This window comes from Doryrhamphus excisus, linkage group LG23 (assembly GCF_037039965.1).
Source record: "Doryrhamphus excisus strain RoL-2023G ecotype Guam linkage group LG23, RoL_Dexc_Guam_v1.1, whole genome shotgun sequence".
Lineage (NCBI taxonomy): Eukaryota > Metazoa > Chordata > Actinopteri > Syngnathiformes > Syngnathidae > Doryrhamphus > Doryrhamphus excisus.
Genome location: NC_136379.1, coordinates 5,211,134 through 5,233,654, shown reverse-complemented (window position 1 = coordinate 5,233,654; position 22,521 = coordinate 5,211,134). Strand labels below are relative to the sequence as shown.

The window sequence follows — 22,521 nt, the reverse complement described above, 5'->3', positions numbered from 1 at the left end:
GCCTATCCCAACTGCCTTCGGGCGTACACCCTGGACTGGTCACCAGCTAAACACTTGATCACCGTGTAGCCATGGTAATTTCAATAACAATTCAATAACATTCAAATTAAAATAGTCAAGGTACATTTTTTGTTTCACAAAAGTATCAAACCATAACAAACGTATTGAACCATGAATTTTGTGTGTGAATTTTATGTTGATAAAATAGTCATTTAGTCATGAAAAATTCTGGGTACACCTGCCATAAACCAACGAGCAGCCCAATTGCATCATTTCCTCGTCTAAGTTTCATTTGTAATTTCAAGCATTCTGTGTTGAAGTTAGTAACACGGGCTTGGTTTTATGTGTGAAGGCTTGACGTGCGAGCAGTGCACACTCAGCACCCTCTGCTCGTGAAATATTGACCAGGTGACCGAGTGCACCCTGCAAACGATGGCGAAAGTAGAGCCTCTGCGAGTAAACAAGTCGGAGCTGAATTATTGAATCCCCGTGACTACATAAGGTTGAAAAAGTCATTTACATGAGACTGTTGTCTGTAAACACAACATGTTGCCTGACGGCTGACGAAAAAAAAAAAAAACATCAAGTCATGTTGAGTCTGGCGAAAAGGGATAAATACCAGATACGCCTTCATAAGAAGGCTTGTGAGTGATTGGTAGAAAAGTACAACAGAAAGCGCTTGCAGTTGAAAAGTCAGAACAATTTACCTCTTTCATCGGCTTCTTCCATTGGCACAGCGGGAGTCGCACTTAGCCGGAGGAGATCTTTCTTAAATTCTGCCTCTTGAAAAAGAAACTCCCAAATTAATTAAAACGCATTTACTGTGCTGCTCTGTTACTTTTGGCACCAACATTCCCTAACACCCACGCATCACCTCCACTAAGCCACGCATGCCATCAATGAAGAGATTTAAACCATAACAGATAAACATGAAAGGCTAATAAGATGAGGAATTAAACTTGTTGTAAACAATGTTACTTTTTTCTCCTTCCTTCTAGAGTACAGTCTTCTTTTTCTTTGGGCTTTTCGCTCAAATCAATCTACTCCATCCAACCCTGTCTTCTGCATCTGTCTCTCTTACACCAACTACCCTCTAAACGCAGCATCCTTTTACCGATATTCACTATCTCTCCCCTGGACATGTCCAAACCATCTCAGTCTGGCCTCTCTGGCTTTATCTCCAAGGCCTCTAACATGTAATGTCGCTTTGATGTACTTTTTCCTGATCCTATCCATCCTGGTCACTCCCAATACGAACCTCAACATTGAATTTGAAACCCCAAATCTTGTTTTGCTTGAAAAAACAACCTGTCATTCACCACCAATTGTGTGAAAATAGTTATTTGTGTTCACCTGTCAGAAAGACTGCCAACAATGTTATTGTTTCTTCTATACGTGTTCAGCAATATTTGTATAGTATTTCTAGATCTAGATCTTTTGTGCATCGACAATAAAAGGCTATTCAAGTCCATTCTAAGTATGCCGGTGGGAATTGGTTCCAAGTTGATAGGACTTACTGTTTGAGAGTTATTCGAGAAAAATGCTTTTTCCGCTGGACCATAAAATATCGTGTATGTTGGGAATCCAAAGTCGTAGAATCATGCTTGGTACCGTTTGAAAACTTGCGGTAGGAATTGTTTCCAAGTCGCTAAGAGTAACCGTTCGAGAATTTTTCCAATAGCTTCAGACCGGCTTAGACCGATCCAAACAAAAACAAAATCCCTCTTCACCTGTCAGAAAGACACTGCCAACGATGTTATTGTTTCTTCTATACGTGTTCAGCAATATTTGTATAGTATTTCTAGATCTAGATCTTTTGTGCATCGACAATAAAAGGCTATTCAAGTCCATTCTCAGTATGCCGGTGGGAATCGGTTCCAAGTCGATAGGACTTACTGTTTGAGAGTTATTCGAGAAAAATGCTTTTTCCGCTGGACCATAAAATATCGTGTATGTTGGGAATCCAAAGTCGTAGAGTCATGCTTGGTATCGTTTGGAAGCTTGTGGTAGGAATTGGTTCCAAGTCGATAAGAGTAACCGTTTGATAATTTTTCCAATCGCTTCAGACCAGCTTAGACCCATCCAAACAAAAACAAAAAAAATCCGTATCTCGCGACCCAAAAGTGGTACAGAGTCATGCTTGGTATTGTTGAAAAGCCTGCGGTGAACTGTGCAGGTTATGTGTTACATATTGTTACAGTTGGGTGTTTATGTGTGCTAGAACTAACTAACTAACTCTGTGACCGTGTCGTTTTTGTTTCATTGTTGTACTTTTTATCGTTAGCTTGCATGGAAATCTGAATAAAGGCAACACTTCCCCTTTTCTAATGTTGTGGTCAATCTAGGAAATAAGGACTTAAATCTATGACACAACATGCATTCTCACAGAATCTGCCTCAAACAATTTTTCTTCCAAAGTCAGCCATTTGTTTTCCACCTGGGAACAGTTTCAGCCCATCATCAAATGTGTTATTAAAATTAAGAGTGTTATTGATTTTAGTGGCCGTCTGACCTCACATGGTTGATACACATGAAGTGAAAGAGCATCCAGATGATAATTTTCCGCTGTATCGTGGTGGTTAAAGTTTCAGCACCGGTTCGGTACTACTCCACCGGGTGGGAACACGACAGACCCGATGACAGCGTCCTTTGTGTGCATCGTTTAATTGCTTCACTTCCTCATGGCAAAAGCGCTATAATTGGGTGACACGCAGTAAGATGGATGAACGTATGGTTGTGGAAATAATGCATGTTGTCTTCTTTAGAGTTTGTGTCTCCCGGCATGTTAACATAAATTCTCAATTGCATTTCTTTTTTTTTTTTTGTTCAAAGAGCACAAATGATATCCAATAGTGGCCTTGAAAGGCATACAATATATCTCATTCAAACCTCCTTGCTAGTATCTGCAATATTATGCACACCAAGGACATAAAATACTGTAATAAAACTTAATTAGAAGTATTTAATGGACGTTTTCACTACACTGTATGTGTTCAGAGGACCAGCAAAATGGTATTCATATGTGGTGTTAACGAGTTTTGTGATTTCCGAGCTTTTTGGCTGCAGGGAAATTGAAATCCAATAGGTATGCTCGAAGTTGATTGTTTGGATGTTAAAACAGAAAAAAAAGGTGTAATTAGTTTTTTCCTATTTTCATGAGTGAAGTCATTATCACAGCAGATGTTCAAAGCTTCCATTCATGTGATTTTACTTTAATGAGCCTCTCCATTCCCCTGAGATCTGTTTGGGATCTCATCACATCTCACAATTTAATATTCCGACTGGAATAACTGTTTTTTTTTTTTTTTACATTCACTAAAAGTATACCAAAACTTTCTGACAGTCATAAAACAAATCCCGGCTTTAAAGCTGAGTTGTTGCGTGGTTGTGCAAATTCCTCCACCACAATGCTTTCTTTTGATCTTCTTGTAATTAATATGAAAAGTTATTGCTTCAAGGCACTAGCCTGAATGGATTCTGTCATTTTGTCGTCTTCTTTTTTTATTATTAATTTCACTATTGTTGTTTTTCTCCCTCACTCCTCATGAGCATATTTCTTTAGATGGCTCCACAAGCAATTTAAAATGCTGTCTTTTTTATTATTTATGCTTTTCATACAGGGGTTTGCCCGCAGGTTTTTCATGTTTGTTTCCTTCAAAGACCTCCAATAATATGTATAATTTCTTATTGTTGTTATATATTCCGACAATGTCGTTACATGCAGTGCTACAATTATCAATTATTTTCCTTGTCGATTAATCCGAATTTGTTGTTTCAATTAATTGAGTAATCGGTTAGGCCCGAGACCAGTGGTTTCCAAAGTATAGCCCAGGGCTTTTTTTGTTATTGACACATTCTAAAAAAAAAAAAAACTTTTTATGAAGAAAAAAAAAATAGAAAAAAAGAAAAATCAGCAGTAATTTTACTAATTATATTCAAAATATTAAGACAAAAAAGTTGAAAAAAAGAAAATTATGATTTTATGAGAATAATGTCATAATATTATGTGGAAAAAAATCACATAGTTTTAGTAGTATAACACTGAAATATATTACAACTAATAAAGTTGTGATTTTAGAAAAATTTGATTGTGGGAAATGTTATGAGAATAAAGTGTAAAATAGAAAAAAAGGAAAAATCAGAAATAATTTTATAATTTCATAATATTATGAGGAAAAAAATTACATAGTTTTACTAGTAGAAAACTGCAATATATTACAACTAATAAAGTTGTTATTTTAGAAAAATATCATTGCGGGAAAAAGTAATGTTATGAGAATGAAGTGAAAATATAGACCAAAAAAAAGCAGAAATGGGGAAAAAGCTATTCATTTGATAATCGATTTCACATTAATTAATTACTCAATTAATTACTGCAGCTCTACATGCCCCTGTTTCGAGAAATAATCTGTTCCAGTGTCAAACCACTGCCTTTGTTAGCATTTTAACACCGCGACTGTAACAGTATAAACAATATGGTATATCTTAACCGGCTGGCGAAGTTGGTTCATGCTATTCTAACCTTCGTTTTACATCCATAAAAATAAATGAAGCCCTGTTATTAGCTTTTAACAGTGCAACTGTTTCTATTAACTTTGGTAACAAAGTATAGCAGATGTTACAATGCCGATAAAGCGAATCCACTCCAACCCGTCTCTGGTGTGTGTTTAGTTGTGTTTCTGTTTGTGTGCTCGCAACTCTCAGCACTCCCTGCCTGCCTCACACCAGCTGTGCCTACAAGCTAGCGACCTATTTTTCTCAGCGTTCGCACCAAGAGTTTCAGCAGTGAGCGATGGTTGTAGAGGGGAAGGTCCGTGCCTCCTTTTTTGGATTAATTACCTTCCCCGCCGATCCACACCGATCCCCTACCAACCCATTTGGCATCAACCTAATCAATAATGCATTTTTCTGTCTCGTCATTTCATTTGCACGCCGGCGGAACAGTGCAGGAGACACCTGATAGGCTCTTTCTCGCTCGCTGTCTTTCTGTGCTGCGGCTGCACCTGAATGGCTCTGTTAGAGATACGGTCAGCTCAGGTTCCACTTTTGCTTCCTGTTTGGTGGATAATATGAATAAATAAATAGGCCAGGTTAGTGTTGGGGCATTTTTGTGCTCTTAAGGCGAGGCTTTTTTTTTTTTTACACTTTTTTACATTATTGTTGTAAACTACATTAGTTAGCATAGGTTAGCTTAACTGGCGACTCCAAATTGTCCATAGGTATAATGTGAGTGTGAATGGTTGTTTGTCTATATGTGCCCTGTGATTGGCTGGCCACCAGTCCAGGGTGTACCCAGCCTCTCGGCCGAAGACAGCTGGGATAGGCTCCAGCACCCCTGCAACCCTCGTGAGGAAAAAGCAGTAGAAAATGAATGAATGAATGAATGAATGTTCTAAACTACATTAGTTAGCATAGGTTAGCTTAATTGGCGACTCCAAATTGTCCATAGGTATGAATGTGAGTGTGAATGGTTGTTTGCCTATATGTGCCCTGTGATTGGCTGGCGACCAGTCCAGGGGGTACCCCGCCTCTCGCCCGAAGTCAGCTGGGATAGGCTCCAACATACCCCGCGACCCTAATGAGGCTAAGCGGCATAGAAAATGGATTCATGGATAGTTCGGTAAATGGTGCATTTATATAACATTCATTCATTTTCTACCGCTTTTCCTCACGAGGGTCGCGGGGGTGCTGGAGCCTATCCCAGCTGTCTTGGGGCGAGAGGCGGGGTACACCCTGGACTGGTCGCCAGCCAATCACAGGGCACATATAGACAAACAACCATTCACACTCACATTCATACCTATGGACAATTTGGAGTCGCTAATTAACCTAGCATGTTTTTGGAATGTGGGAGGAAACCGGAGTACCCGGAGAAAACCCACGCATGCACGGGGAGAACATGCAAACTCCACACAGAGATGGCCGAGGGTATTTATATAACAACAACAGAAATTTAAAATCCAATCAAGTACTCACAAAGAACTGAAAAAAACACCAGAAAGCCATGTAACATGAATACCACTCTCACTGCCTTACTACACAAAGTACTACATAAAATACTGCACAACCCTACGTCATGGACATACCCCTTGTACTTTTCAACTGTCCAAATTCCAGCATCAAGGCTACACACACTTCCAATTCACTATTCATTCATTTTCTACTGCTTATCCTAATGAGGGGTGCTGGAGCCTATCCCAGCTGTCTTCGGGCGAGAGGCGGGATACACCCTGGACTGGTGGCCAGCCAATCACAGGGCACATATAGACAAACAACCAGTCACACTCACATTCATACCTATGGACAATTTGGAGTCGCCAATTAACCTAGCATGTTTTTGGAATGTGGGAGGAAACCGGAGTACCCAGTTGTACCCGGAATCAAATTCTGGTCGACTAGCTGTGAGGCCCAATCCACTATTGTGGATTTAAAATGGTTAAAATAAAATATGGGATTTGTAAACCTTGTGACACTACGTTGTTGGGACAGGCTGAAGGAAACTAAAAACAAACCTCCATGTTGATATGTTCACAGGCTGGAATTTTATTTTTTTTGGATGCTTCCATGCATCAGACCAGGAAATGCTGGCTTCTTCCCGGACAGTAAAAAGTCTCCGGGGAGGAATGATAATGCTTGTGCGAGCTCATCTTCACGTGTATTGTTAGGAGAGTTGTGTGGATAATAAATGAAAGTCCCCTGCGTGCACTGCACACTAATTGGTTGTGGGCAAACAGCTAAACAATCCAAGAGCTGGCCGTGAACTCTCTTTTATTTATTTATTTGTTTGTTTATTTGACAGGGACATCGCACAATGCATATATTGCACAGAACGGAGATACTGTAGCTCCAAGCTAATTTCCATCTGTTGTCCCTGGGCAGAGGCAAAGTGAAAGCAGCTTAAAAATACATGCAGTCATTCTTGTCAATAAAATTAGCCGTGCACATCCTTAAAATCACAAGAGCAGAACATTAGAAGTGAATCTTTTGGTCGAATTTTGAATGTGTCAATATTTTAAAGGCACGTTTTGCAGGGTGAAAAATTAATATCACTCTCACAAAGACAGGAAGTCCCACACGAGGCAGACATGCTTGCTCTGGATGTTGCTGTGAGGGCGGAGCTGATCGGTGGAGCTGATCGGCAGAGGGGATCTGCGTTTTAAAGAAAGTATTGGCCGATATCGATACCGTCCTTTTTCACTGATATCGGCCGATACCGATTGGTGGCCGATGTAAGCACCCCATTTTTATCCTAATAAATTATCATTCATTCATTCATTTTCTTCCGCTTATCCTCACGAGGGTCGCTGTGGTTGCTGGAGCCTATCCCAGCTGTCTTCGGGCGAGAGGCGGGGTACACCCTGGACTGGTGGCCAGCCAATCACAGGGCACATATAGACAAACAACCATTCACACTCACATTCATACTTAGGACAATTTAGAGTCGCCAATTTTGGAATATTTGGAATGTGGGAAGAAGAAAACCCGGAGAAAACCCACGCATGCACAGGGAGAACATGCAAGCTCCACACAGAGATGGCCGGCCGAGGGTGGGATTGAACCTGGGTCTCGTAGCTGCAGGTCTGCGCCCTAACAACTCGACCGCCGTGCCCAAATAAACTATCATATTTGTGTATTTGGCTGCACGGTGAGCAAGTGGTTAGCGTGCAGGCCTCACAGCTAAGAGACACAAGTTTGATTCCACCCTCAGCCATCTCTGTGTGGAGTTTGCATGTTCTCCCCGTGCATGCGTGGGTTTTCTCCGGGTACTCCGGTTTCCTCCCACATTCCAAAAACATGCTAGGTTAATTAGCGACTCCAAATTGTGTGAGTGTGAATGGTTGTTTGTCTATATGTGCCCTGTGATTGGCTGGCCACCAGTCCAGAGTGTACCCCGCCTCTCTCTCGAAGACAGCTGGGATAGGCTCCAGCACCCCGTGCGACCCTCATGAGGATAAGCGGTAGAAAATGAATAAATGAATAATTGAATCAGCCAGCAATCTTTGTGCTTGTGAGTGTCCAGATATGTCAGCAGTGTGATTGACAGCTGTCAGAGCTGTCCACTGTCATTGACAAGCAGGATGTTAATTGACAAGCACCGGACGCCTGATGAAGGGCTTTCTGTTTACGCCTGACTCCCCCGTGTTTGAACCAGAAGCATACTTTCTTGATGCCCAAGAACTTACGGTTGTGTAACCCAAAAAAAGCCACTTTCAGTTCAGGCATGGAGTGTTGTAGCTCCAGGAGCCGCTAATGTCACCCTTGCAAGTCTGAATCGACAGCGTCTCTGTAGCTATGCTCGCCCCCTCCTCCATCTCTTTACTGTGACCTTTTTTAGCTCCTTGGGGGTTGCACTGATCCCACAGAAGTCATTTGAGCATGAGCATGAGCAAGACAGTAAAGAGATAGCGGCATAATGTTTTGCTTTCATTTACGGTCAGAGTGCAGCACAGGGAGAAACTGCAGACAGGCGGCCTCTCTGTCAAACTGATACGATAAAAGCACTCGTTTCTGTGTGTAGTCATATTTCTGGACTCCGTTTTCTTTGAGTGAACTCCCAAGAATTGCGGCTTTCAACAGGAAACAATTGTTGGCTTTCGGCTCTGCTTGTAAGTATTGGAGCTCAAGGGATGTGACGACAGTGCTAGTGGATACGGAACGACTGAACCTTCACGATAACCTGACCTACTGTGCAGAAGATCATTCAATACTAAAAAATTATCAAAGTAACTGAACCACTGTCGCATTTTTCAAACCCTTTTGTGAAGTCATAATTTGGGATGTCCGATAATATCAATGACCAATATTGGCAGGGTTTCGGTTTCAAAACCTGTTTAATTGTCGCACATTGGATTGGCCTCAGTTGTTAGACTCTCCTTACTGTTCTTTGCTGCTGTGTTATGCAATATACTTGGTAGTAAGTTGCATGTTGATATACAGTAGGTGTGAAAAAGAACATTGGTTATTTTTTTAATGGAAAACATATTTGTTCGAGGCTACACAAGTGGTTTGTGCACAGGCCTCACAGCTAGGAGACCCGAGTTCGATTCCACCCTCCAACCCAATACCTGTACATCTAGGATATGCTGTTTCCCGCAGGACTGCGATCTATCTGGGGTGGGCGTGGGCTAAATGGGGGGTCAAGTTTGACATTCAAAGCAAAAACAAATATGCTTACAAATACAATCTAAATATATATTTTTTCATGTCACAAACAAGACCGAGCCCCCTGTGGCAGCTTTTAGATGGGGGAGGGGCCCATAGCTGACTAGACTTGTCACTTGTCACTTTTCTGAAAGGGCACCCGGAGGCAACCGAGTGGTTAGCGCGCAGGCCACACAGCTCGGAGGCCCGAGTTCAATTCCACCCTCGGCCATCTCTGTGTGGAGTTTGCATGTTCTCCCCGTGCATTCGTGGGTTTTCTCTGGGTACTCTGGTTTCCTCCCACATTCCAAAAACATGCTCGGTTAATTGATGACTCCAAAATGTCCATCGGTATGAATGTGAGTGTACACCCAAAAACAGCTGGGATAGGCTCCAGCATCCCCCGCGACCCTTGTGAGGATAAGCGGTAGAAAATGAATAATGAATGTATAATTGTTCATAGAAGAGTTTCTGTGGAATTGTGGGTAGTTAACAGTGACTGACTACACAAGTTGCGTGCATGACTCCAATGACGAATTCGTATCAATTTTTTTGAGGGGGGGGGCAGGTGAAGGGTGTGTGTGCATGTGTTTGACACAGCTCATTGCTCACTGTGGACTCATAAAGGGGCTTTACTGGTACCATTATGCATTTTTGATGGTGAGCAACCGCCTGATGAAAAGCCATTTCACATTTAAACAAGAACAGATGCACAATTGCCTCGGTTGACATCATAACGCATGTTGTATCACGGCGAAAAGCTTGCGTGTTTGGCTTCATTTATCCCGCTAACAAACCAGTAACGCGGGTCCCACGAGACGAGGCTAGTCTCTCATTAATATTTGCAATGTTTGCTTTATTAAATTAGCTCTTATTGTGTTGAGGTTTCAATTACGTAAAGCACTGGAATAAAAAAAATAATGGATAATAACGGAGGGGAAATAATCTAAAGGTCTAAAAGTCAATGGAGTCATGCGGCGTTAATCTACTTCTTATTCATGTACATTTTTATCCCATTTGCTTCCTACTAAAACATTATTAACAGCTCAGTATGATGGAGTGTATTGTTGTGTATGATATTGACACAAAAATATGGTACACAGAAAGATTGGTTTAACTTTTAAGCAGTCAGTCAATCATTTTCTATCGCATATCCTCACGAGGGCATGCTGGAGCCTATCCCAGCTGTCTTCGAGCAAGAGGCGGGGTACACCCTGGACTGGTCGCCAGCCAATCACAGGGCACATATAGGCAAACAACCATTCACACTCACATTCATACCTATGGACAATTGTTTTTGGAATGTGGGAGGAAACCAGAGTACCTGGAGAAAACCCACACAGAGATGGCTGAGGGTGGAATTGAACTCGGGTTTCTTAGCTGTGTGGCCTGCGCGCTAACCACTCATCCGCCATGCAGCCAATACTGTAGTCATCGTGGTGTAAAATCAATATAATGAACTGGAGTATAATGTACATATTTTCGGGATGGAGTGCACTACTTGGTGCAACCAGCAGATGCACCGTTGAGCCGGTTTGCTGTGTAAAGAATAGGGATGACAATATTTTTGACAATTAGGAGAATGAAATGTCAATTATCCATAAGGAAAATCATTGTGTTTTTTTTTACTGTTTGGAATAAAGTTTATTTAAAAAAAAATCACTGTGTTGGAGAGTTAGAGTGGGGAAGATGATGTCCTTTCTTGGTGTCGCTACCCACGCCTGCACGGGGAGAACATGCAAACTCCACACAGAGATGGCTGAGAGTGGAATTGAACTCGGGTCTCCGAGCTGTGTGGCCTGCGCGCTAACCACTCGGTTCCCTCTTGGTGCCCTTTCAGAAAAATCTAGCCAGCTATGGGCCCCTCCCCCATTTAAAAGCTGCCACAGGGGGGTCCGTCTTGTTTGTGACATGAAAAAAATATATATTTACGTAGATTGTATTTGTAAGCATATTTGTTTTTGCTTTGAATGTGTAGTGGCCAGTTATGCAAACTTGACCCCCCCATGCATCCCACCCCCACCCCAGATAGATTGCAGTCCTGTGGGAAACAGCATATCCTTGATGTACAGGTATTGTAGGCTCATTAATTGCCCGATGTTAAACCCTTGGTGAGGTCCCTACCGCCTCGGATAAATAGAAGGATGAAGGTACAACTCTCCTCACATTAGATTTGTGCAGGTGTAGCTAAGTCATTTAGCCCCCCCAAAAAAGCAGCTTTGTATCTGTTTGAATGCATTTGTGTGAAGTATTTTGTGACAAGACTTTAAAAAGAAAAAGGCACTTTGCCAAGCGGCGGATAAATTCCCTCCTGTGAATTCACCGGCGGCTGTGAGAGAGGTAACCTGAAGGACAGGCGGTGTTTTTCCAAGAGTCACATTTTCACAAGTGATTCTCAATCCCAGCATGCCTCGTCCCGCCGCCGCGGCCATGACAGATGCTGCAGAATTGAATATAGATTTCAGCAAGCGAGGAAGGCGTGCCTGATGAATCTCAATTTGCTGCTGTCCATGTTTCATAGTCACCTCTATGGGGGGGTATGAGAGATGGGGTGGCGGGGGAGGCCCGTAGGGGCGGTAGCTGCCAGCCTGTCATCTGCCTGGATGATTGGAATGATGATCACTTCTTCATCCGGACTTCCCATTCAATATTTAGCTTTTATTCTTTCATCACTGCACTACTCATAAGTGCAGAGGCTGCAGAATAAACGAGAGGACGTGCGTCATTTCATTAGTGTGGGACAAAAAAAGAGTCCACATGATGACAAATGTTCAGCAGCAGCAGACTAGAAATGGCGTACAGTAGCTGGAGGGGGGCAACAAATAGAGAGCCTTCCTCAGGAGAAGGGTGGAGGGTTCCTCGCTCGTCTATTTATAGCTCCAGCTGAAGTGTGTGTAACATTACGCTTCATGGTTCGGATTTACAGAACCTACTTTTCTTTCGAAAAGATACCCGTCGGTATCGCTTGTGGCGAAGGCCTTGCTTATACGTGCTAGTCTTCACTTGGGTTACGAGTGTATGCTGGAGCCTATCCCAGCTAACTTTGGAAGCAAATAAATTCAGTTAATTTCATCCATAACCCCCAAAATTACTAACAAAAATACATTTCATCTATAATATTTATACTTTTATGTGCATACAAAAATGCAAAATAGTTATAAATGAAAAATCAAATGGACAAAATGTTTACGACACTGACACTGAAGACTGGTTGGCGGGTATGGCGAGAAGCTGCGAGAAAGGAGGGGAAGGTACGCTATCTTTGTGCAAGTTTTTTTTGTAATAGTGTTTGTCAAGTACTTCATCAAATTTCTGGTGTTGGTTTGGGCTGCATGGTGGCCGAGTGGTTAGCGCGCAGACCTCACAGCTAGGAGACCTGAGTTCAATTCCACCCTCGGCCATCTCTGTGTGGAGATGTATGTTCTCCCCGTGCATGCGTGGGTTTTCTCCGGGTACTCCGGTTTCCTCCGTGCATGCGTGGGTTTTCTTCGGGTACTCCGGTTTCCTCCCACATTCCAAAAACATGCTCGGTTCATTGGTGACTCCAAATTGTCCATAGGTATGAATGTGAGTGTGAATGGTTGTTTGTCTATATGTGCCCTGTGATTGGCTGGCCACCAGTCCAGGGTGTACCCCGCCTCTCGCCGGAAGACAGCTGGGATAGGCTCCAGCACCCCTACCCTTGTGAGGATAAGCGGTATAAAATGAATGAATTAATGAACGGTGCTGGTGTGGCCACGGAATGACACACTATGGGACAAACAGACTAGGGTACAAAAATCAGGGAAAATTTTACCAAAATGTTCTGTCAAAAAACGACTCCTATGGAAATTGGGTGGAGACTGAAATTGATATCGACATAATCTGTTCCAGGGTCAAATTGCACCCATCTTAAAATATTTATCAACAGTATATTAAGTCAAATTAACAACTGCGGTTCACGAAGGGGTGTTGATTTGTGGAGAGAGATTGTCCTTTGTTTACTTTGCGGCCTTCCTCTTTGTTGAATTCATTGGCATTGAACACACGGTGTTGTCACTCCGTGTCCACCGATGTCGGCTTGCTCATCCTAACTCTAAACTGTTGAACTGCTTGGCTGTTTGATGTTTAAGCGTCTCACTGTGCAGCTGGACAACCTCTCATTTCCACAGTAGCTACGTGTCACACAGGCTATTGTTTGAAGGAGAAAACAACACTTGCAGCAAATCACTCCATGCCACCAGGAGGTGCAGGGCGACATGGGAGCTCTTTTTCGACTAATTGGAGCGGACATACTACATGTGTCTGAATGCGCTGCTGTGTAGCATGGAGGAGAAGCACTGCATGGACCGGTGAGCCAACTCCAGAGAGAGCATGCGTGGGGTGCGCTCGCTATTGGACTTTGCAGCTCTTCTTTTTTTTTTTTTTTTATTTCATCATCTCTCAGGAGTCACACCGAGGCCAGAGGAGTCCGGCGGTTGCACTGGATGGCGCAGCTTCATGCAGCATACTTGCACAGACACACAGTGGGGGCGGGATTACACACATGCTGGGGTTACAGAGCGGAATCATGTGCAGGAAAACCGTCAGACACAAACGATGACAGTACATTCGACGCATAGCAACACTTTTGCATTGTGACTTTTGCTGCCTTATTCTTGCCGTTGGCATTCAAATGCCTTTATTTATTATTCATTATTCATTAACAATGTGTGGAAATATTTATCAGGAGTGGAGTTACTTTGAAAAAAAAAAAAACTCTGGCATGTCCAAACTTTTTCCACCGAGGGCACCACTATGAAAAATCAAAGGAAGCGGGGGCGATTTTGATATTTTAATTGTGTAAGCAGACTAAAGTCTTTCTTGTAGGTGACAAAGAATATTAAAGTCAAACCTCTGCTTTGGTTTTTGCACATTATCTCGGTCGCAATACCATATTGTGTGAAACAAAGTGTTGTGTATCATTTGGAGGAATTCTAAGCTCAAACAAAACATCCTACATATTTGTGACTCACTGTCTGTGAATTCTTTTATTGAGTGAGACTGCTAAATAACCCGCCATGGGGCCAAAGAAAGTTGCAAGTACTGGCAATTTGATAGAAAAGGTGAGAAACAGAACTGAATTCATAAAAGAATACTGTAAATTGCAAATACGAATGTATCACTCCCATCCTCCCTCGCCGCTTCTTGCAACAGTCTTCATTAAAGGGAGCCTAGTTTGCTTTTTCCACTTTTCTGACCTACAAATGTCGTTAGAATGTTGTATTCTCGTGTTAAGCCATGCCAAAGTTTCAGATAATGAGGTTTGCGTATTTGGAAATGAGCCCTAAAAGAAGTTTGGGATGGCTCAAAAAGCTTGATTTAAAAAGGCGTGGTAAAACCGTTCCTTTGTGATGTCACAGAGGGGAGGACTTCCTTATATGGTTCAGAGTCTGTACCCCTTTTGGGCGTGCCAATCACAGATTGTGGGCATGCCCGGAGGCGGACTGTGGGTGGAATAAATTAAAACAGACCGTTCTGGCAGGAAGGAGATTAAAATAGTTGGAAATGTTAAAAAAAATAGCAGAAATGAAAGAAAAAAAACATAAAAAGTCAAATAAATAAAGTCAAAATGTTAAGAGAAAAGAGTCTGATTCTCACAAAAAATACAGTATATATTGTGAGGAAAATAACGTCATTTTATAATATATTTCAAATATTGAAGTGATTTTTAAGTGATCTTATGAGAAACAAGCAAATCAAAATAAAATTGGAGCATACAGTTATAATATTATGGAATACATTCATTCATTCGTTTTCTGGCGCTTATCCTCATGAGGGTTTTGGGGATGCTGGAGCCTATCCCAGCTGTCTTCAGGCGAGAGACGGGGTACACCCTGGACTGGTGGCCAGCCAATCACAGGGCACATATAGACAAACAACCATTCACACTCACATTCATACCTATGGACAATTTAGAGTCGCCAATTAACCTAGCATGTTTTTGGAATGTGGGAGGAAACCGGAGTACCCGGAGAAAACCCACACATGCACGGGTAGAACATGCAAACTCCACACAGAGATGGCTGAGGGTGGAATTGAACTCGGGTCTCCTAGCTGTGTGGCCTGCGCGCTTGTGCAGCCTGGTATGGAATACAGTTAAAAAATGATGGCAATAAAGTTATAATATCATGAGAAAAAATATGGAAATGATTAAAGTGGACAGTTTAAATATTAGATGTGTTGCTTGACAAAATGTCAAAGTGGCCCTTATATCCAATCAATTACAGTAATGCTCAGTTTTGATTGGTATTAACTTAGCCATATGTTTAATATTGTAGTCGGCCATGCACCGTTGCATAACGCCCTCATACCGTGCTGTTGCTTCGTGTGTCGACTGACACATCAAGCATCCTGTCAGAATGAATTAACGCTTTATCAGTGCAATCAATCATTTACTCCGTTGCTGCTTGGTGACACAAAGTGTGTCGTCTTCACCGTCTTCATAGCATCATGTGTAGCCTCTCTAATTGGAAGCTGAGGAAAAGGTTAAGTAACACGAGGCGGAATGCCTCAGCGGCAACGTATGACATCAACTGGATGTGTAGGAGTGATGGATGCCATTTAATCGCTTCCATTAACTTTTTGATTTGCCTTCTTTTGTTAATTTGCACGATAATGTGATCTGGCATTTTCCTGTCCCCTGGGCTAATGGCTTTATTTACGCTAAAGAAGTATACATGTTGATTCATTCATAATGTTGAAAACAGGACAAAAGTCCCACAGCGCTTCAGAACTGACTGCTTGACTGGATGTTGTGGCTTTCATATACTTGTACAGCTAGCTACCAAATGTCAGTTGCTGTTTTGATCACTTTTGATCACACTTTGGTTGGTTGGTTAGCAGCATTATGCAAAAGCTGCATAACGTTGCCAGGTAAACTTTAGCAAGGAAGAAGCCATTTCATTTATTGCTGCATATCTGCATGAAGTGCAGTGAAATCCATTTGCATCGGCGCCACTTTGGGGTGGGGTGGCTTGAAAAAAGCTTGAGTTGCACATGAATGGTGAAGTCAAACAGATATAAAGTGTGACACACAATGTAACCTATTCAGGTTTCGTCACTGATTTTTGATCAAAGCAGTCTTTTATTTGTGGGGAAAAAAAACACCAGAATGGTTTCTCCCTGTTTATTGGGAGAAACCATTCTCATTTCTCCCCCCATTAGTAAAGCTTGAACTGCATGTGCATGGTGCAACCTAAAATAATGTAAGACACCATGTGACTGTACCACAGGGACTGCTTACACATGCCAAACAATCATAATAATAACCTACAAGGCATGCTGGGAAGCCCACATGCACACTTGAAGTTACCCAGCATGTATTGCGGGTTACAATTGCATCGTTTTGCATGGATATGGTAATGGTAATGGTTTTATTTCATTTGAACATGAACAATTGAATGCATCACATAATCAGTTCACAGTTCCACATGTCCAAAAGGAGTAGGAAGAAGCAAAGCTTATTAAATCCTACCCCTCCATCTGGTACTTTTACACTCAGTAACTGTTACATTTGTTCACTTCCTGCTTTCCTAATATAGTTTAAGGTTTGCTTTTTTTTATTTTTTATTTTTTGTCATGTACCGAAGTAGGAGGTGATATAAGCATCCAATGCCATAATGGGTACCATAGTAAGTGTCAATATAGTGATATGTATAGCACATCATGACTGGTTCAAGACTCTTCATCCTTGTATTTAGCAAACATCAACTGCTTGTATTGTTTCTTGAATTGGCTCATCGTTGTGCATTGTTTGAGGGTCTTACTCAATCCATTCCATAGTTTGATTCCACATACTGAAATGCTATGGCTAGCATAACGTAGTCCTAGCATAGAAGTGTTTCAAATGTACTTCTTCCCTGAGATCATATTTCTCCTCTCTTGTAGAGAAGTATTGGATGACATTTTTAGCTAATTGGTTATTTTTAGCCGTATGCATTATTTTAGCTGTTTGAAGATTAATTATATCAGCAAGTTGAACTATTTGTGATTTTAGAAATAAGGAGTTAGTATGTTCTCTGTAGGCGGCATTATGAATTATCCTTACTGACCTTTTTTGCAGTACATTTAGCGAGTGAAGATTGCTTTTATAGTTATTAGCCCATATTTCCACACAATAAGTAAGATATGGTAGAACCAGAGAGCAATAAAGAGTGTGGAGTGATTTAGCGTGTAAACATGCATACCTGCCATTCACAGGTGGTTTTGAAAATGCTACCATTGCTTATAGTGGGGTTATTCTGTACAATACTGCCTCTAGAGCACTGGAGTGGAACAGCGTTTTTTTCACTGCCAAAGATATCTATAGACGCATTTTCATGAAGTTATTTTGACTGCCAAAAACGTCCAACAACAACAGCTTCACAAGAGCTACAGATGAAAGTCTTAAGCATCTTGTGTGTGAATTTTAAGCCTAGGCAATGTATTTCTGTCCCAGCAGGGGGCAACAGTTCTATTTCCCTCCGATCAGCAGCAACAGCTTCGATATGAACAAGACAGAAGTTTCTGTCTGACGGAAGGAATCCAGCTGAGATAAAAATACAGGCAGCTTACACTGGCACAGAGTTCGTCTGGCTGTGGATTGGTCACGTTCGCAAAGGATGGGGTGACGCCGTTGTTGTGTAAATAGATGTTTTTTTGTGTTATGTTCTAAATATGTGAATAACTATAGTTATTTTGTCATCAAAATATTTTTTCCTATGTTGTTTTTGTTGTTTCATAAACAACTGTTCAGATGTTTTGAGTCTCTAAAACAAAAACATGGACTTCAGTCATGGTTCTCCTTGAATTTGCTTCTCTGCAGAAAAAGTACATTACAATACAATTTACAGTACAGTACAATACATTTTGGTGAGCTGGATTGGGTTAGCTGAAACCACCCTATATTGTGATGTGTTGATTTATAAAGAACCCAAAAGGATAGAAACAAACTATTTTGTTTTTCTGATGAAAAAAAAAACTGCACGGTAGGCTGCACGGCGGTCGATTGGTTAGCGCGCAGACCTCACAGCAAGGAGACCAGGGTTCAATTCCACCCTTGGCCATCTCCGTGTGGAGTTTGCATGTTCTCCCCGTGCATGCGTGGGTTTTCTCCGGGTACTCCGGTTTTCTCTCACATTCCAAAAACATGCTAGGTTAATTGGCGACTCCAAATTGTCCATAGGTATGAATGTGAGTGTGAATGGTTGTTTGTCTATATGTATGTGCCCTGTGATTGGCTGGCCACCAGTCCAGGGTGTACGAAGACAGCTGGGATAGGCTCCAGCACCCCTCGCGACCCTCTTAAGGATACGCAGTAGAAAATGAATGAATGAATGAAAAAAAATAGTAATGTTTCTTTACATCGATTCAATGTTTTAGTTCTAAAACTCAATATTCTGTGGGTCTTAAAAGTTCTACAAAAATGCCCCAAAACTCTCCTCTGAAAATGAATTAAGACTAAGTTTAATAAGTTTTAAAACCTGACAATGAAATGTATGGCGTCCAAATAGAAAGCATTTTGTTCCTTGCTCCGTGCAGGCATCTCATTGCAGAAAAGCATAAGCTTCCAAAATGAGTTTGCCGGCTTGCAGTCGTGAAATCGGTCTTTTCAAACAATACAAACTTTGCACCACCGTTTTGCAAAGTTGAAGCGATGCTAAGCAACAGCGAGCCCGAGTCTGGTGTCTGTTATTGCTGATGCAGCGTCTGTTCCAGCCTCCAGGTGGTCGAGCACATTAGGACGCTTTATGGCCGCGCGGCGAAGAGCGCAGACCGTTGTCGTGATGGGTGTCGCATCTTGACGCCAGGTGGCAAATGATGCGCTAATGCATCCTTGGGAATCAAGGCCAGGCTTGTAGCAGGCAGGGGAGTTGTTTGCAATTTTTCAGAGGGCAGGATGTGACGGATTCTCATTGAGGCCTTATTAAGCCGCATCATATGCAATGATGCTGCCTTCTAAATGGAATTAGAATGGTCCTTGAATAAGGATGCGTTTGCTGTCACTTCCTGAAACAACAGCTCCCCTATAGGCTCATTAGGATCGAATACATCATTTAAGACTGACCGCCTTCTGCTATATGGAAGCGACGAGTATCCGACAATGTCTGTGCGGAAACATAAAGACGTTATTTTTCAACCTGGACTGTCAAAAGCCTCTTCCGCCTCTGCCCATGAATATCCTGGGCAGACAAAAAGGGGATTATGAATTCAGCTAAATGGCTCCTTCAAATGCATCCCATCAATATTCTGTGGTCATTGTCAGGAGCCGGCTGCAGGCTTAACGAGGGGATCCAACAGATAAATGATCAAAAAAGTTGACCGCCGTTGTCCTTGAACTCTTAATGTTGCGCTAATATCATGCAGTGTCAAGAGTCATTTTAACAAGACTGTCCCGAGTCCAACATCTTCTCTGTCTTTGGACATGGAAGGAGATAGCTGTCTCCTGTCTCCACACTCACTCTTATCATCACATTACCGAGTCAGGGCGCCTTATGCATAATCACCATGTGCTGTGTTTCATGCTGCAGCCCTGGATGAAGGAAGTCATTATGAGAGCGAAAGAGAGAGAGAGAGAGGAGTAGCGGGTGGGTGGAGGCTTCTGTGAACTCCTTCTGTAGGACACACTTTTGGCTGGAGGCTCTGAAAAAGATCAAGAACTTTAGCTGGAAGATCTAAAAACAAACAATATGATTTGCGATAGAGCTGGCTTTCCCAAACTTCTGCAGCTCAGGGCTCAAATTAGAAATGCGACTCCCTTTCCAGGACCCAAACTTATTAAAGTACACCGTGTATTGCTGCAACATCGGCATAGCACATACATAAATAAATGGTAAAGAATCCCTACAGAGTCATTCCTGATAACAAATTAATCACTTTTACTTGGCTCATGTTTTTTTTTAAACTACTTACGATGGTCACAAATGTACTCTGATCTGTTAAAAAAAAATGTATGACCTTCTAAATTCTGTTTTGAACATTATTAGAGCCCTCTACGCATGACATAGCACCCCTATAGTCATCTTTACACTCACATTACCCAATATAGTAGACAAAATAAGAAATATAAGATGTAAAGAAAATGATATAAACTCACACGTTTGCATCCCAAACTTATTAAAGTACACCGTGTATTGCTGCAACATCGACATAACACATACATAAATAAATGGTAAAGAGCCCCTACAGTCATTCCTGATAACAAATTAATCACTTTTACTTAGCTCATGTTTTTTTAAGACTACTTATGATGGTCACAAATGTATTCTGATCTGGTTTATGACCTTCTAAATACTGTTTTGAACATTATTAGAGCCCTCTAGGCATGACATAACACCCCTATAGTCATCTTTAAACTCATAATATCCAATATAGTAGACAAAATAAGAAATATAAGATGTAAAGAAGATGATATAAAGTCACATGTTTGCATCCCAAACTTATTAAAAGTGCACCGTGTATTGCTGCAACATCGCCATAACACATACATAAATAAATGGTAAAGAACACCTACAGAGTCATTCCTGATTAATCACTTTTACTTGGCCCATGTTTTTTTAAGACTACTTACGATGGTCACAAATGTACTCTGATCTGTAAAAAAAAAAATTATGACCTTCTAAATTCTGTTTTGAACATTATTAGAGCCCTCTATGCATTACATAACACCCCTATAGTCATCTTTACACTCATATTACCCAATATAGTAGACAAAATAAGAAATATAAGATGTAAGGAAGATGATATAAAATCACACGTTTCCATCCCGGAGAGTTCTTTCTTGTTTTGTGGTAGTGCGGTCAAAAATCAATAACTGTCTTATCACGCTTACCATAAATGATGGATACATTCCACGCCTTCCAGCGAATGGGGAATTTTGGATCAACATTTGCACTGAAAGTGACTGTTTTTTTGACACTGTTTCAGCTCCAGAACCCTCTTCTGTGCCGTCGTGTTTTCTTTTATCATGGTTAATTATTTCAGACCTGACCTAAAAAAGTGAATTTGCGTGAAGTAGGATTCCTTATAGATATATACACATGGATATTTTCATAGTTAGAGCTAAGAAAACCTGTTTAAGAAGTTCTAAATCTGTTTTAGCATTATAAAGCCCACTAGATGTGTTAACACTGCTATTGTCACTTTTATACCTTTATTTTCCAATATAATTGACATAATAATAGACGTCTTAGACATCATAAAAGATATAAAAATGCCATACTCTGCGTGACTCGTTGAACTCTTTCTGTTAGTTCTGCTTATTTCCTGTTTTATTTTGCAAGCGCTTCCTGTTTTGTGCTATATTCAGTCACCTTTACCTCCTTTCTAAGGAAGCTGCCAGTCACAGCTGGTGCTTATTTGTAATTAGCTGGCTTCTTCAGGAGAATGTGTTCTTTGTCATTTACTGGTTCATTGTGAATGTTTTATTTGCTTTGGACACGTCTCCTTAGAAGTGTTGATTCTGCCTGCTAGTTTTCATTTTTTGCCACTTTTGAAGGAATCTGCTACTATCGTGAGTACCTGCAATTGCTTGTGGCTGTTTTTAAAGACACTGTGCACTCCGCTCCTGACTCAGGGGTCAGGACTATGCCAAAATGTGCCAAGAATATTAGAACAAAAACATAACATAGACTCACGTTAGCATTGACAGGATACTTTGTAATGGTTTTATTTCATTTGAACATGCATCAGATTACAATTGAATGCATCACATAATCAGTTCACAGTTCTACATGTCCAAAAGGAGTAGGAAGAAGCAAAGCTTATTAAATCCTACCCCTCCATCTGGTACTTTTACAATCAGTAACTGTTACATTTGTTCACTTCCTGCTTTCCTAATATAGTTTTTTTTTGTTTTTTATTTTTGTCACATACCAAAGTACGAGGTGATATGACCATACATCCAATGACATAATGGGTACTATAGTGTCAATATAGTGATATGTATAGCATATCATGACTGGTTCAAGACTCTTCAAGACACTTATCTTACAGAAAGTTGCCCAGCATGTATTGCGGGTTACAGTTGCATTGTTTTGCATGCATATGGTAGTGGTAATGGTTTTATTTAATTTGAACATGCATCAGATTACAATTGAATGCATCACATAATCAGCTCACAGTTCCACGTGTCCAAAAGGAGTAGGAAGAAGCAAAGCTTATTAAATCCTACCCCTCCATCTGGTACTTTTACAATCAGTAAATGTTACATTTGTTCACTTCCTGTTTTCCTAATATAGTTTTTTATTTTTTTTATTTTTTTGTCACGTACCGAAGTAGGTGATATGACCATACAATGACATAATGGGTGACATAGTAACTGTCAATATAGTGCAAACATCAACTGCTTGTATTGTTTCTTGAATTGGCTCATCGTTGTGC

The 22,521-nt window shown here is 41.2% G+C and overlaps 1 protein-coding gene across 4 annotated transcripts in view; it reads left to right on the top strand.

The window, feature by feature from the left end:
• The window catches only part of lingo2 (leucine rich repeat and Ig domain containing 2), a 228,782-nt gene that overhangs the window by 111,592 nt on the left and 94,669 nt on the right, over positions 1 to 22,521 (top strand). The window lies entirely within an intron of this gene.